Source organism: Dipodomys spectabilis, unplaced genomic scaffold (genome assembly GCF_019054845.1).
Source record: "Dipodomys spectabilis isolate Male_0828 unplaced genomic scaffold, ASM1905484v1 ptg000436l, whole genome shotgun sequence".
Lineage (NCBI taxonomy): Eukaryota > Metazoa > Chordata > Mammalia > Rodentia > Heteromyidae > Dipodomys > Dipodomys spectabilis.
The window spans coordinates 3,603,033-3,619,362 of NW_024871113.1; the positions used below are offsets into that span (position 1 = coordinate 3,603,033).

The following is a 16,330-nucleotide window of genomic DNA, read 5'->3' on the forward strand; positions in this document are numbered from 1 at the left end:
TCATGCCTGTAATCCTAGCTACTCAGGAGGCTGAGATCTGAGGATCACGGTTCAGAGCCAGCCCGGGCAGGAAAGTCCATGAGACTTTTATCTCCAATAAACCACTTGAAAACTGGAAGTGGATGTGGCTCAAGCGGTAGAGTCCTAGCCTTGAGCTGTTGAGCTGAAGAGCGCAGGGACAGCGCTCAGGCTGAGTTCAAGCCTCATGACCGACCAAAAAAACAACAACAACAAACAAACAACTAAAAAATATGGGTAAATTCTCAGCACCATACTATTTTTCTTCCAAAAATGTATTTGGAAATGTATCCTAGTAATACTTTGCAGAAGCAGTCATGAAAGCCATTCCTAACTTGCACTGAAATGGCAAATATTTGGAGCAGTAATAGAAAACAATTTAGTTGCTGGAGCAGCATGGAAAACAAACTTAAACCAGAGTATGTTAGGGCTGTGTGTGTGTGTGTGTGTGTGTGTGTGTGTGTGTGTGTGTGTGTGTGTGTGTGTGGTGCAGGGAAGGAAAGTTCTAGCGGGAGAGGAGCAGTGGTGTAAAAGATCTGTAAAGTTAATTAGGGAATGTTGAACTGATGGATGGGAGGTGGGGGAGTACTTTAGTTTCTACTGGTGAATTTGTATTCTTTGAAAGACCTAACTTTTATGTATAATTAGGATCTATGACACTATCAGTTTATCAAGCAGACTGTTATTCTGTTTTGTCCTGAGTGGAACCAAGACCTGTATTTACTCTACACATAAGAAGTTATCACTCCTTCTGTGCGGAGAAAGAAACTGAGGCTTACTCTGGTGATAGCTGATTGGCAGCTCTGTTAATCCAGTCTGGACTTTGATATGGCCTTATTGTTCTTCCTGCACTTGTTCTTGTGGCCGGTGCTCCTGGTTTCATGGTGGATAAAGGAAGGATGGGGAGATCAGCACCTGCTGCGAGCCCTCTGTCTGTCTTTAAAGCAAGCTGTGACTTGGAAACGTGGCTGTAAGAGTGTTAGGCAAGTGGTGTGTATAAAATTCCCGGTGAAGCAGAAGCAGTATGAGGTGAGTGTGTCCTAGTGCTGGCTACTGCTCCATGCCTTTCTCCCGAAACCTGGTTATTACATGGGGATTCTGGAGGGAGATGATGCTTTCCTTGTACCAGAGGGTCATGTGTAACTCAGGGAACTCTGCCAGTGTTTAGGAAGAGGTATAGATGTGGGTAAAAGTCTGTGTAAAAGGTGGAAATCCCTTCTATCCTCTGTCAAGATGCCACTTCTGTAGAAACATATTTTATGATGAAATTCATACCCTTCTTTGTACCTGTTCCCCCACCATTTATTATTATCATTATCATTATTATCATCATCATCATCATCATTATTATTATTATTGGATGCTGGTCATCGGGCTTGAACTCAGAGCCTGGGAACTGATCTTGAATGTCTTCTTGGGATAGACTAGTGATCTACCACTTGAGCCAGAGTTCCACTTCCAGCTTTTTGCTAGTTAATTGGAGATAAAAGTCTCATGGACTTTTCTGCCTGGGATAGTTTGAATCCCCATCTTCAGATCTCAGCCTTCTGAGTAGCTAGGATTATAGGCATGAATCACCAGTGCCCAGCTTGACTCTCCCCTTTTCAAATGAAGTGTGTGCATACCTTTGCCTCTGAGATACCACATTTCATATTATAGGAAATTCTCTCTTTTCTTTTGGTTCTTTTGCCCTGCTTTGTATTCAGAATTTCTTTGGCCCATGTCTTGGGTTTAGGCTTGTTGTCTTTCTTTCTCATCATGAAGGAAAAAGATGAGGTGAGATGGGATGAATATAGAGAGAATAGGGTGCCAAGCCTTTGCTTCTGTGCCCAGAACTTGGAACCCACACTTAGTGCATCTACTGGTGATAGCTTAGTTATTCAATAATTACTGTGTGCAGGCACTGAACTCAGCACTATTTTGCTTTGGTACTATTTATTTATTTATTTCTGGCAGTTTTGGGGTTTGAACTCAAGACCTCATCCTTGTAGGCAGGTACTCTACTGCTTGAGCCTCCCCTCTAGCTGCATTCCTTAATTCTTGCAACAACCTTAAACCCTTAGTATGATTATCATCTCCATTTTGGAGTGTAGGAAACGATAAAGAGTTAAAGAGACTGTCATTGGCCCTGTTGGATTTACTCAGTTCCTGTTAGGCTCCCAGAGGGGCCTGTCATCCGTGTAGCTATGGGGAAAGGTGCCCTGTGTTTTTATGTCCTGTACTATTGGAGCAGCTGCTGTCCCAGTGGGAAGGTAACACAGTGACTTTGGGGAATATTTCTCACTCTTACACGGTGGTTCTCAGAAGGAGAGACATGTTACTACTGCCTCCCTCATCCCTTCCTTGGGGGTATTTGGCAAAGTCTGGAGGCACTGTGGTTGTCAGATCTGGGAGGAGGGCTGTGCTTCCACTGTTGAGGTAGGGAGTATGGATGCTACAAGCTTCCCACAACATAGAACAGCCCTGCACAAAGGATTGTCTGGCCCGAATGTCACTAATGGCATGATCTAGAACCCAGGCTCTACAGGCTGCCCTGGTTCATGAATATGGGTAATTTGTATTTCTGTCGTGAGACTGACTAGTGCAGGTACAGGTGCCAGCTACTCAACCTTGTATTTGGTTGGGGTAAGGTATTTGGAAGAGACTGAAGGTGGCTTGTGGGTTTCACAGCCCTTCCAAAAGGAGAAGTAATTGGACTTCCATAGACGTTAAGAAAGAGGGAGAAACACGTATGAGTGTGACAGTGGAAAAGATTTGTTTCAATGGGAGAGATGAGGGATGGGCAGAGGCTGAGGTGTGGGATATATAAATGGAACAAAAGTTGCCAAGCTGGAAAGTAAAACTTGGATGAGACAGTAGGCTAGCGATCTACCATTTGAGCCACAGCACCACTTCCAGCTTTTTTCTGTTTGCTTATGTGGTGCTGAGGAATCAAACCCAGGGCCTCAGGCATGCAAGACAAGCGCTCTACCACCGAGCCAACTTCCCAGCCCTTCTTCTTTCTTTTTATAAGAAGCCTCACTATGTAGTCCAGGCTGGACTTAGACTTGAAATTCTCCTGCTTCAGATTCAGTCTTGGGATTACAGGCAGGCACCATCAAGCCTTGGCTCATCACCACCCTGTTTTAACAGTTGATGAGACCAGTTAAGGACCACAGCTGGGAAGAGACTATGGTCTTTGCCAGGTTACCAGAGTGTTCCATTCTCTGCAGTTTCCTGTTTGCCGTCTTTAAATTCAACAAGGCAGTCTCCAGTTAGGATGAGATAGCTCGTCAGACCCAGACAGTAGGCAGCTGAGGGAGCCTGGCTGGGAAAGACTGAGTGATTCAGTGGTCATTGTATCTCCAGATGTGGGGTGGGTGGCTACAGGTTTGGAACTAGCTCAAGGGAGAAATCATGAAGAGAAAGATTGGTACTTCAAAGGGAACCACCTAGCCTATGATAGATTTACTTGTGTGAAGTGCTTTTGAAAAATCTGGGCTTTTGGTATTTTAGATATCAGATGTAACTCAAACTGAGTGGACTAGAATTATAAAGTAGTTCTCCCTCTGAAGCCCCAACCTTGCTGGCTAGGCAATTTTGTGGGAAAGAACTTGCCGGAAAAACACTTTGAAATATGAAGAAGGAAATGTGATTCTGGTGGTTGTTTTACAGGCACGAAATCAGTGCATGCTGAAATAGGACACAAACCAGAGAAGATTAATTTTCTGTAATCTTACAACCTAATTCCCAAGCAGGGGAAAGTAATGATTTTTGAAACAAGACTGGGGGAGGCACCAGGGGAAGGGAATTAAGTGTTCACCGTTGACTGTTAGGGAGGTTGCCTGAAAGCTTTGCAGGTGGGAATCTGAAACTTGCTCCTAGAACACATGGATGTGTCCCTTGGATCACTTGTTTCCCACTAGAGCCAAAAGTAGAAGCCAAGGCCAGACACAGTGGTACATGCCTGTAATCCAGGAAGATCAAGAATTTGAGATAAGCCTGGGTTAAATAGTGAGACCTTGTTTTCCTATTATCCTCTCCTCTGTGGGGATTCCCCCCCCCCAAAAAAAAAAAAAGAAGAGAAAGGGAAGCAGAAGCCATAGCAAGCATTTGAAGGAATCAGGTGAGGGTCTTCATTTGCTTGTGTTTGTACGTGCACATGCATTATTTTTTTAAAACATAAGTATAGGTATATTTATTTCTCTCAGATGCATACAAGACAATAATTACACAGCAACAAATCTTTTGTTCAACAATGATTTGATTCATAAGCATTTGAAACTTACATAATTTCACAGCAATACTCTTGTATTTTTAAATACAATAAGTAAAAAAGCCCCCAAATAACCACATGCATTCTTATGTCTTTCCATTTCATGGGACATCTGTCTTGCAAGTTCAGATCCCCTCTTTTCCTTGTACTTCCATGTTAGGATTTGAACCCAGTCTCAGGCTTGCTAGGCATGTTTTCTACCAGTTGAGTCATGCCTCTAGCCCCTTTTTTCTCCATTTATGCCAGGACTGACCTGTGCTACACTCCTCCTTTTGCTGTTTTGGGTCTCTGTGATGACAAGACTATACCATTGTGCTCAGCCATTGTACTTCCTCCACAGCTATGATAACAGGTGTTTTAACACCAACTGAGCCATTGGTTGAGATGTAGTCTCCTGAACTTTTACACCAGGTTGGGGCTGGCCTCGAACTGCTATCCTCTGATCTCTACCTTTCTAAGTGGTTAGTATTAACACCCTTCTGCCACTAAGCTTGGCTAATATTTTTCTTCTGCTTTCTGTAAATTGCAGTTGTCAGTGTACTTTTCCCTAAATACTTTAGCTTGTATATTAACTAAAGTTCAGCAGTATGGTTTAAAAAATTTTTTTTTCCATAAAATATGCAAAGAGGCGCCAACCTTTAACTGTGTTGGAATGTTTTTACAGAGCGGCCATCTGTGTGAGCCAAGTGGCTGTGAAGCTAGTCTTAGCATGTGTATGAGGGAGGATCATTGAGAGACGAATTAACACTCTTTCTTGCTTTATTCTACCTTGTGGTATTTCTTTTTGAAAAACTATAAAATGACTTGCATGTGACTTGTGGAAATTATGTACCCGATTTCTTAAGGTCTCAGACCCAGTCTTGGATTGGGTTACATTTTTTTTTTGACCTAGATTCTCTCATGCTAAGAATTCTCATGGAGTTTTAATGAGTTGCTGGTTTTTTTCTTTGGGAGTGTGTATGTTTTGTATGTCCACATACTCCTGAGCTTGAAGTTAGAGTTGGGGAAATTTCCCTAAGGTTCTCCCCCACCAAGGATAGTGGTCTATCGCTGAGCCAGAGCTTGACTTTTTGATGGTTAATTGGAAAGTCTTAGGGACTTTCCTGGTAAGACTGGCTTTGAGAACTTTGATCCTCAGAGCTCAGCCACCTGAGTAGTGAGGATTACAGGCATGAGCCACCAGTGCCTGGCTTATTTAGGACCCTTAGAATCTTCCTTTTGGTCCATGATGAAGAAAATCTGGGAATAAATGAACATCCCTCCTGGATAACTTGGAGTGGATCTGTAGATAACCCAGGGCCCCAGGTTGAACTGAGCAAGCTGTAATTGGACAGTCAAATTACCCAGTTTCTACTGCCTGTTTCTTTCTCTCCAGCTTTGGGTAAAATGAAATAAAAATACTCCAGCCATTTCTGGGCAGCTTTGTGAGCAGGGTAGATTTGGGCATATATGACTGGTTTGGCTTGTGAGGGAAACTGGGTTCCCTTCAGGGCAGATACAGACTGTCAGCCTTTGCTTGTGAGACATGCCAAGAGGTTTTGAAATGAGAGAACTAGGGTGTAAGATATCTAAGAGGCTCACCACTTCCATTTGAAGATGTCGGCTTACTTTTATAAAGGCTGTCAACCTGTTTTCTCCCATACTGTCACCCTGATAGATGTTCTTTTCTTTAAATACATTCATTTAAATCCAGTGGTGCTGTTCCCTGTTGCAATTCTTTAAAGTCTGCAGACTTTACAGACATGGAGCATTTGAGGAGCAGTAAATTCTGACCTTCCACAGCAGCCCCTGGCTTCATTCTTCATAGTTTCCAAAAACCACACCCGCCTGCTGGATGAGATAGCTCGAGGAGATTGGATGTTTTCACTGTGCCTGCAGAGTTTCCATCCCAAACCTTCTGCTAATGTTTTCTTCTGCCATCTTCCTTGTATCCTGTCCCTTCCATTTATTTTATCCTCGAATTATAAAGAATGTTAGTGTGGAGTTTATTACTCCACTTAAGATGTAGCTGGAACCACTTCCTCCAACACACTCTAGCGCACCTTGGAGGCTGTGATGGCAGCTAATGGTTGGTAATGTCATGTAGTGAGGGAGGTGAGGCTGCCTGCTTGGCACAGTTCCCAGCTCACCTTGCATTATAAAGAGTTAAGACATTTAAATGAGATAAAGATAAACAGGGAGCTTTATTTTTTCATCACTGCCTCCTCTCCCCCCCCCCCACCCCCCCAAGAAAGTAGATAATAAATTGATGTTACTGAAAGGCTTCATATTCCAGAATAAATTATATCCAAAGGACTCTTAAAATGAAAGGCCTTGAGATGAACTAAACAACACACACACACACACACACACACACACACACACACACACACACACACACTCTTAATAATTTAGGGTTTAGTCTTAGGGGTCAAGAAATCTTTTCTGTGGAGGACCAGATGGTAAATATTTTAGGCTTTGCAGCACATGTGGTCTGTTTTGCAATTCTTCTGCTCTGTTTTGTAGGGCCAAAGCAGCCATGAACAATGTATAAACAATTGGATGGGGGCTGTGTGCCAATAAATCTTTATTTACAAAAGTGTTGGACCAGATTTGGCCCACAAGTCAATTGGACAATCCGTGGTCTAGTTCATCTCCCTCCTCCCGTTCCCCCCCCACTTCGTTTAATGCTCATTTTTTGGCTGACATTTAAGTATTGTTTGTTCAGTGTTAAATCAAGCATGAACATTAAATTAAATTTTTTGATTGTTATGATAAAGGTGATATGCAGAATTTTTTTTTAAATTTGTGGGTGTGGTGGCACATGTCAGCAAATCCCATTAGACAGGAAGTTGAGGCAGGAGGATCTGGAATTCAAAGCCTTCTTGAGCTGTGTTAAGTGAGATAGTATTGTTTAAAAAAATGTCCATTTTCTTTTGGGCACTGATCCTCTTCTCTCTTTAACTAGTTTACTTGACTACCAAGTGTGACACTTTGGTCTAATAATTTCCGAACATTAGGTTTCCGGTGGGAGGAGGATTTTTGTCCAGTGAGCAAAATTGTGAACGCTGGCTCAACAAGATACATGGAAGTCTTGCACTCAGTGAGAAATCGTTTGAATTAGAAAGTTGTGCCGCACTTGTCCTCTGTGTGGCGGAGACCCAGTTCTGAGTAATTCACCCAGCCTGGAGAAGGAAAAGAGCTACGCAGCAGGCACACTGTGCATTTCCTGAAATGGACGGTGGTCCCTGTGCCGAGAACATTGTTTCAGGCAGGAGCCCCTCAGTGTGTGTGTGTGTGTGTGTGTGTGTGTGTGTGTGTGTGTGTATGTGTGTGTGTGTGTGTGTGTGTGTGTGTGTGTGTGTGTGTGTGTCCTAGCCTAGTGAGTGTGTGTGTGTGTGTGGCCTAGCCTAGTGAGTGTGTGTGTGTGTGGCCTAGCCTAGTGAGTGTGTGTGTGTGTGGCCTAGCCTAGTGAGTGTGTGTGTGTGTGTGCATGGCCTAGCCTAGTGAGTGTGTGTGTGTGTGTGTGCATGGCCTAGCCTAGTGAGTGTCTACTAAAAGCTACCATCTCAGAAAATTATCAGAGATTTTTTTTTTTCATCCATCATAGGGAAAGTTTGAGTTGGGGGATGGTGTGAGGGGGTGCCAGAAATCCATAGTGAGTGTGATCACTGCTTCACAGCTGAAATGGCTGCTGGAGGGGGTCTGGGGCCCTTCCCCTCTTGGAACCTTCTGTTCATCTTTCAGGCCTTGGCTCAGATGTCATTGCAGTGAATAAATCACCTCTGTCTCTTCCGTTTACTCCTCATTCCATTTCTTCCTTATTCCTTTAGCACGTGTGACCTTCTGCATGTTTTTGCTTTTTTAAAAAATTTTAAGTATATGCATCCCTCTAGATTGTGGGATCTTAAAAAAAAATCCCTAAGTCTGCCGTATAAGGAGTCAGCTTTCATTGGAAATAAATAGATTTTTCTGAGTTTTCTGTGAGGCTTATGAGTTAGGGTACAGGAAATGATAGGCAAATTCATTCATGCACTTAAAGTGAGTAGTTTAAGTGACATGAAGAATATTTAAACTGCAATTTTGTGTGGAGAAAATTATTTCACAATCAGGTCTTGTAATCACAGCATATTTGGTATTTTGGATGCATATTGTTTGTTTCTCAAAGTTTTTAATGCACAATCAAGGACACATTCCATAAAGACTTCTTTTTTAAATTTTATTTTATTGTAAAGACGCTGTACAGAAGGGTTATAGTTACATGAGTAAAATAATGAGTATATTTCTTGTCAAACATTGTTACCCTCTCCTTTGTTTTTTTCCTACTATCCCTTTCCTCTCCTACTTCCCTCACTCCCCCCCCCCCAAATGTCTTAAATGTACTGTATCTCTTTTCTTTTTTTAATTAATTGAACTTTTAGATTCTGATTTCTTATTGCTGCAGAAAGAGGAAGATGCTTTATTAAGACTGATAATTGCCATTTGTTTTATCCAAGTGAGTGGCCTATTGGTAGTAATGAGGAACGGATGATATATTCTGTGTATAAATGTTGATGGCTGGGCCCAAATCCAATCCTAAGAATCCCGACAAGCTTTGTAAAGCTCACAACACCACATAACAGAGGTCAAATAAAGGGAGGCTTCTCCAGAAAAACAATGACTTACTGTTTAGCTTTAAGAAGATGCCAATTATAGTGGGTAGTAGGAGGTGAACTGGGGTTATGATCAAAATGAGAATATTTAGAAACGTAATTGTTGCTTGTTGCCATATTAAATACCAATGCATGTTTCCAGCTTTCTTTTATAATAATCGCCCTGTTCTTCCCACTTGAAATGTCTGTGGGATGAAATAGAATAGAAATTGCCTCTAGTTTTTATGACATTAAGCTTTCTGCCAAAACAAGTGTGGCGGGTGTAATTAAATTACCAAAGGGAGAGATAAATACAAGAGGGAAAGAAAGAACTGCCGCTGATTCTTTTAAAACATTTTATGGACAACTTAGTCTACTTTTGTCCTTTGCTTTTGTGATATAGAACTAAGGTTAGCTATCTGCTGGGTCGTATGTCCCTGTATTTGCTAGGAACCTACCAAAACCAAAACAACAACAACAAAACCTCCTAGAAAGTTCCTCTGTTTTTACAACTGTATCCATGCAGCCTGTTGAGGTCTGAAATACCACCAGCAGTGATTTCTACCACTATCACATGTGTTGGAGATGGAAGAGCCTTGAATTTTGATTTTGTATCATTTTCTTCCATGGTAAATTTTGAATTTTGATTTTATATCATTTTCTTCCATGAGTCTGTGTGTGTTTAAAGAATAAATATTGCTTAACATTTTATTCTTGACAATATAGGAGAAGTTGCATCTTGTCAGCTTCCTTACCCCATTGTTCTTCAGTCACCATTCTTATCAATATATAGACTGTTTTTCCTTTCATTTTCTGACTGGAAGCCTTTTCCTGTTGCTTTTTCCCCGCGACCCTTTTTGCTGTTGGCTAGAAAGTCTAACTGCTGTACATTTGTTCTGGCCCAAGCTGTACTTGGTACATTGGCCTGGGTTCAAACAATTCTCCATATTGTCTGTGATGCAGTTGGTTTTCTAGAATGTGTGTGTAGAAGTTGAGTTGCTGAGCGGACTCTGCCTTTTGGAGTGTGCCCTTTCCTAAGCTGTTCACAGAGTGTGCCTTGCTCAGTTTGGTGCATGTTTGGAATTGTCTGGTGTTTAGACTGTTAAGTGAAAAAAGTGTATTCTAAAAATGTTCAGTACATTTAATGACTTATGAGTTAATTTCTCTGTAGAATTAATTGTTTTTTCTTAAAACAGAACTTTACTCCTGAGTAATTTCTTGAGAGAACTACTTTTCTATATTCCGGGACATTTCTGAAGTCTCGTGATAATACACAGATAAATTTGGTAATGGTTTGTTTTTCTCTTGCTTTCTGTGTCTCGCAAATGTGTTGGGTGTACAATGAAATGGTTGTTTAGAGAATGCTGTACATAACTACCTCGTTTTTTTTTTTTTTTTTAAACCAACTATGGGTCATCTTTGAAAATACCTAATTTCAGAATGCCTGATTTTTTTGTTTGTTTGTTTAAAAGAAAAGGAACTGTTATGTGAAGCTGTGGATTGGAATGTAGAGCAAGGGTGCATATTTCCATGTATCAATCAGTGTTCAAGTACATTAGGAAGTTGGTACGGGAGGATGGTGAGGGGTAAGAAAGGCTCCTACATTCTTTCTAGGGCGGGATATGGAGAGTTAGACTACAATTGAAGAGATAGTGATAATTGGACAGAGAAGCATATAGATAAGCATGGTGCAATGCATGGAAATGTGAACAGTTGCTCTATATTCCCATCCACAGCTTCACATGACAGTTCCTGTTCTTTCTTTCTTTTTTTTTTTTAAATTGATTTTGGGACTTAAACTCTGGGCCTAAGCGCTGTCCCTGTGCTCTTCAGCCCAAGGTGAGTGCTCTGCCACTTGAGCCACGGTGCCACTTCCAGTTTTCTAGAGATTAATTGGAGATAAGAGTCTCACAGATGTTCCTGTCTGGGCTGGCTTTGAACCACAATCCTCAGATCTCAGCCTCCTGAGTAGCAAGGATTACAGGTGTGAGCCACCGGCGCCAGGCTAGTTCCTGTTTTTTGATACAAACAAAACCAAAAAATTTTAGACACTGATTGACAGAGAAAACAAAGCAAGGAGCTACAGAGCATCTGCTGGTGAAGGGAAGTAGTGTGTATCTGACACCTGGTGGGAATCTGATATTTAATTGGAGATCACCAGTGACTGGATGGATTGAGCATCCAGACGTGTACAGCAAATCACAACTCTACCTGTTTGATGTCTGAAAAGAGGCCAGTGTGGCCATCTGTGGAAAAATGGCTGGACAAGAGGGTTGACCAAAGCAATTAAGTAGAGGTTTGCTGGGGACGAGACCTTATGGAAAGCAAGAATCTGTTTGTAATTAAAATTTTTTTTTCTGATCTTTTTTTTTTTCTTATATGTCTTTTTTCCCTTTGCTGTACCACAGATTTTTCTTTGTGAAATTTTTGAAGTTTTAGTCCTAAAGGTAGCTTTTTAAAACTTTCCAAACCTATTGATTTAAAATTAAATGTGTATTTTCACTCAGTGTTACCCAACTGTGTGTGTGTGTGTGTGTGTGTGTGTGTGTGTGTGTGTGTGTGTGTGTGTGTGTGTATGTGTTTACTCATGGCAGGCACTCTACCACTTGAGTCATATGGACCAACCCTATGTTTTTTCTTTTTCTTTCTTTCTCATTTTTCTTTTTACTGTGTAGTACAGTATTTTATGAATAATTAGTATGTTTGTAAACTGAAGAATTAAACCTGTCACATTTACTGATAAACACTGGGTGTGAGCCAAGGCTCTTTTGGTTCATTTGGGAAGGAGTGATGTCAGCTTCTTTCTAGGTTTGAGTCATTTGACGGACAAAATAGTTTGGTAAAACAGTTTTAGGTAACAGTGAATCACATAGTGTCATCAGATAATAGACTGTCAGAGTTGGTTAGAATTCTGGCTCCTTTGAATAATACTTGAATATAATCATTGCAGTCAGAGATGCATTTTAAGCATCACTTTACTAATCTCCTGCTCTCAGCAGGAGACCTTGACCTTAAGGAGTTCCTGGTCTGATAAAGAATACCTAGCCAGGTGCTGGTTTACAGCTAACAAGCTGTAATCCTAGCTTCTCTGGAGGCTGAGATCTGAGGATGGTGTTTAAGGCCAGTCCAGGCAGGAAAGTCTGCGAACAAACTCTTAACTCCATTTAAGCTCCAGAAAATTGGAAGTAGCCCTGAGCCTCAAAGTGATAGAGCATTACCCTTGAGCGAGCTCAGGGACAGTGCCCAGGCCCTGAGTTCAAGCCCCAAGATCTGTAGGCAAATCTAGAGTCCATGTAGTCTAGATGAGTATCCACATCAACAGAAGATTTAGACCACAGAGACAAATGCAGTGATGCTGAAGAAGACATTGAAAAACTAGCCCTTAGATCATTAGGGATCATGCAGTGAGTCTGGCTAGGCTTGATTTCCCAGCCTCTCTACCCATCCAGGTAGAGAGAAGAGTAAGTAAATGGGGCCTGAGGAGTGGTGAGCAGGGAACAGGGAGAGGCAGGGAAGCCACTGAGAAGAATGTTGCTCAACTCCCCTCTCCACAGGAGCTGTGGCTCTGTAGGCAGCAGGGGGCTCAGGAAGGCTTTCTGGAGGGGAACTTAAAGATCAGATTCATGAGTTTTGGGAAGATCAGTGGTGTAGGAACAGATAATCCCAAAAGGAAGCTCGTCTAGTTACTACTGCCAAGTGAGGAATGAAGTCCACTTCACTTGAATTTTGGTTACTTAATAGGTTGAATTAAGATAAAGAGGGAGAGAAAGAAATTAAATCAGCATTAAAAAATGACTTTAAGGGCTGGGAAGGTGGCTCAGTGGTAGCTCGCTTGCCCTACATGCCCGAGGCCCTGGGTTCGATTCCTCAGCACCACATAAGCAAAAAGGAAAAAGCCGGAAGTGGCGCTGTGGCTCAAGTGGTAGAGCGCTAGCCTTGAGCTGAAGAGCTGAGGGACAGCGCCCAGGCCCAGAGTTCAGGCCCCACGACCGGACCACCCCTTACCTCCCCAAAAAACAACAAAAAAACATGACTTTAAGCTTGCTTGCCTATGTTCTTTTTAAAAGTTGTGAGTAGGGGCTGGGGAGGTGGCTCAGTGGTAGAGCGCTTGCCTTGCATGCATGAGGCCCTGGGTTCGATTCCCCAGTACCACATAAACAAAAAGAAAAAAGCCGGAAGTGGCACTATGGCTCAAGTGGTAGAGCACTAGCCTTGAGCTAAAAGAGCTGAGGGACAGCGCCCAGGCCCAGAGTTCAGGCCCCACGACCGGACCCAAAAAATAAAAAAATAAAAAAAAAAAAAGTTGTGACTAGAGTTTTTACATTTTTGTGACTGTAATAAGATGGACTCACCAGCCTGCTTTTACAGGTGCGCAGTGTGGTCCTTCATGGTCAGTTGAGTATCTGAGAATGACACAATAATGAGGCCAGTGTTCTGGTTGATCCTAGTATAGGCCAGATTGGGGAAGAGCCAGCAGCCCTGTCTATGTTTCCAATTGGTGCCAAATGAGCAGTGCCAACAAGGCTGGGGGTCAGTTCTGACTCTCAGCACCCTTTCCTGTTAAAGGGAAGACATAAATAATTGCTCAGGTGACAGATTTTATCTCAGGTGAACCTGCTTCCACTATTGGGGTGGAGAGGGGGGGGGGGTAGTTTCTTGTATTTCATTAACCCCTAGCTACAGATTGCCAAATCTTGGAGGTGAGAAGTCACTTCTTCTCACTGGTGTGTTGTGTTTGCATGGTAGCCTTGCACCGTACTATTTTTTTTTTTTAACTTGTTGATTTTGGTTGAAAGGTCCATCTGTCTTTTTTCTTTGTTGTCTCTGTTGGAGCTACCCAGCCTGACCTGTGTTTTCCTCTCCCCCTTAAAAAACTTGAGTGAGGAAGGCAAAGTTTTTGTGCTTTTTATTGTGTAGTTAAAAATACCTCTTAGTATCATCTTTAAGATAAACAAATGGGGTTACGCTTAAAAAAAGTAAAACAAGGGGCTGGGAAGGTGGCTCAGTGGTAGAGCGCTTGCCTTGCATGCCTGAGGCCCTGGGTTCGATTCCTCAGCACCACATAAACAAAAAGAAAAAAGCTGGAAGTGGCGCTGTGGCTCAAGTGGTAGAGCGCTAGTCTTGAGCTGAAGAGCTGAGGGACAGCGCCCGGCCCAGAGTTCAGGCCCCACGACTGGACCCCCCCCCCCCCCCAAAAAAAAAAAAAAAAAGTAAAACAGCTGATATATCTAAACCGTATTCTTTTGTAGATATAAAGATGTGCTATCTGTAGATGGCTCTGAAACAAGCTGGAATAGTTGTGGGCTGAGGCCAGTTTTCAGAGCTCTTGAGGGGAGTTAATGTATATTTAAAAAAAGAAAAGACTGTGTGTATTTGTGTGTGTGTGTGAGAGTCCTGGGGCTTGAACACAGTGCCTAGGATCTGAGCTTTCTTGCTCAAGGCTAGCACTTTACCACTTGAGCCACAGCTCCACTGATAGCTTTTTTTTTTTTTTTTTGGTTTAAGAGTCTCATGGACTTTCCTGCCCTGTCTTCAAGCTGTGATCCTCAGATCTTAGCCTCCTGAATAGCTAGGATTAAAGGCATGAGCCACCAGTGCCCAGCTAAAAAATATTTCTTTACTCTGATTTTATTTTGTTTTGTAAATATGAATGTTTTTCTTAATTTTAACTAGAGCTTTTAACTACCAAAATAATAAACTTTTTTTTGAAAGGAATACTAAAAACTGAATGCTAACAAAATGCTTCCTAAACTTAATTACCACTTAAACTCTTCACCTTGATCTCATGTGCCTCTTTAGGGTTTCTGTAATAGGTTTTCCTTCAGACCTTTCCTGCACACTTGCATGTTCGCAGAAGTACCTAGCAGGTTCATTTTGAAAGGTAAATTAATATGATGCCTTATTAAAGGTACATGACTTTTTTTTCACCTAGGTAGTTAGTGTCTGTCCCCATTTAAAACTTGCAATATCATTTAAGATATGCAAAACAATTTTATTGATTCTAAGTCCTAGAGAGAGTTTCACTGTTTCACTGTTGTGTCTTAACTTGAACAAGACTATGAGTGAACAAAAGGTTGTTTTGGCAGTGTTTTCAAGGTTGTAATTTAGCAAAATGGGGTAATCTAAAATTACTTTTCAACTGTTATAGTAAATTATAATAAACAGGCTTCTGTGGCAAATGTAAGTGCATAGCAGAGTATGCTAATATATATGAGGTGATTTCCTGGAGTCCCCTCCAGAAAAACAAGTTAATGCTATTTTGTGTAATCTGACTATTAGATGTTATATTTTAGGAATTAGTCCCTGGTATGTGTGTGTGTGTGAGTGAAGTGATGGAGGTGGTAGTAAGAATGGAAATCTTGGGATGATTTAGCCGTGTGTGTGTGTGTGTGTGTGTGTGTGTGTGTGTGTGTATCTGTGTGTGTATGTCTGTGTGTGTGTGTGAGTGTGTTACATTTTTTTGGGGGGGGGGCCAGTCCTGGGGCTTGAACTCGAAGCCTAAGTGCTGTCTTTGAGCTTCTTTTCCTCAAGTCTAGCACTCTACCACTTGAGCCACATTGCCACTTCCACCTTTTCTGTTTATGTGGTGATGAGGAAACGAACCCAGGGCTTTGTGCATGCTAGGTAAGCACTCTACCTCTAAGCCACATTCCCAGCCCTGCAGATTTTTTTTTTCACATGCAGAAGTAAGAATTCTCCGTTCTTTGAAGCAACACTACTTTGCTTTCAAATATGGAGCCACTTTGATTTCTTGTGTTTAAATTATATTTGGAGGGATACAGTTTAATGTTGAATTAATATTGTGCTTTTAAAGTATATGACATTTTTTTCCTTCAGTAAAGCCGTATGTCCAAAAATGTTTCCTGGGTATAGATGGTAGGAGTAGAGGAGTGAGAAACAGGCCAGAAGATGGACTTTAGCACACGTGCTTTCCAGAGTCAAAGAGTCACTTATCTAGCAAGCAAGAACCAAAAGCATCTGACTGTCTTTTTGCCTCTGACTCTGTGGTACATATGTAGTTCCATTTTCTAAGCTTTGGGTGGCTCAACTTCAAATCAGCATAGTGCTTCTCAAATGCCAAGAAGACTTGATGTTTTCCAGAGTTAATATGCACTGTTGATTTTAGGATTTCCCCTTTCCTTCAGGCCATATGTCTTTTTCATGCTTACAAAGATAAATCTATAGGAGAGATTGCCATCAGCCCTGCAGGACAGAATTAAAATTTTAAGGGAGTTGGTAGCATAGACGTGAAGTGACCAGTCAGGGGTGATAAATGGGTAGTCAGCTGTGCAGGGCCAGGCCTGAGTTGCCATGGAAGCACGAATGGCATTCAGCGGTCCTGCATGACTAACCTAGTTTAGCAGCAGGGCCCATAGGCTCCAGCCTGGGTGAAGGTGCTTCAGCCAGATGATACCAGAGCAGGCATGCTGTGCCCTGTCTCCAGTCC

General features: G+C 41.9%; 1 protein-coding gene and 1 non-coding gene across 4 annotated transcripts in view; both read left to right on the forward strand.

The window, feature by feature from the left end:
• Nucleotides 1–16,330, forward strand: part of Aff1 (AF4/FMR2 family member 1) — a 215,678-nt gene that overhangs the window by 93,510 nt on the left and 105,838 nt on the right. The window lies entirely within an intron of this gene.
• On the forward strand, nt 12,969–13,043 carry Trnaa-ugc. The gene has a single exon. It is a non-coding gene; the product is annotated as a tRNA-Ala (tRNA).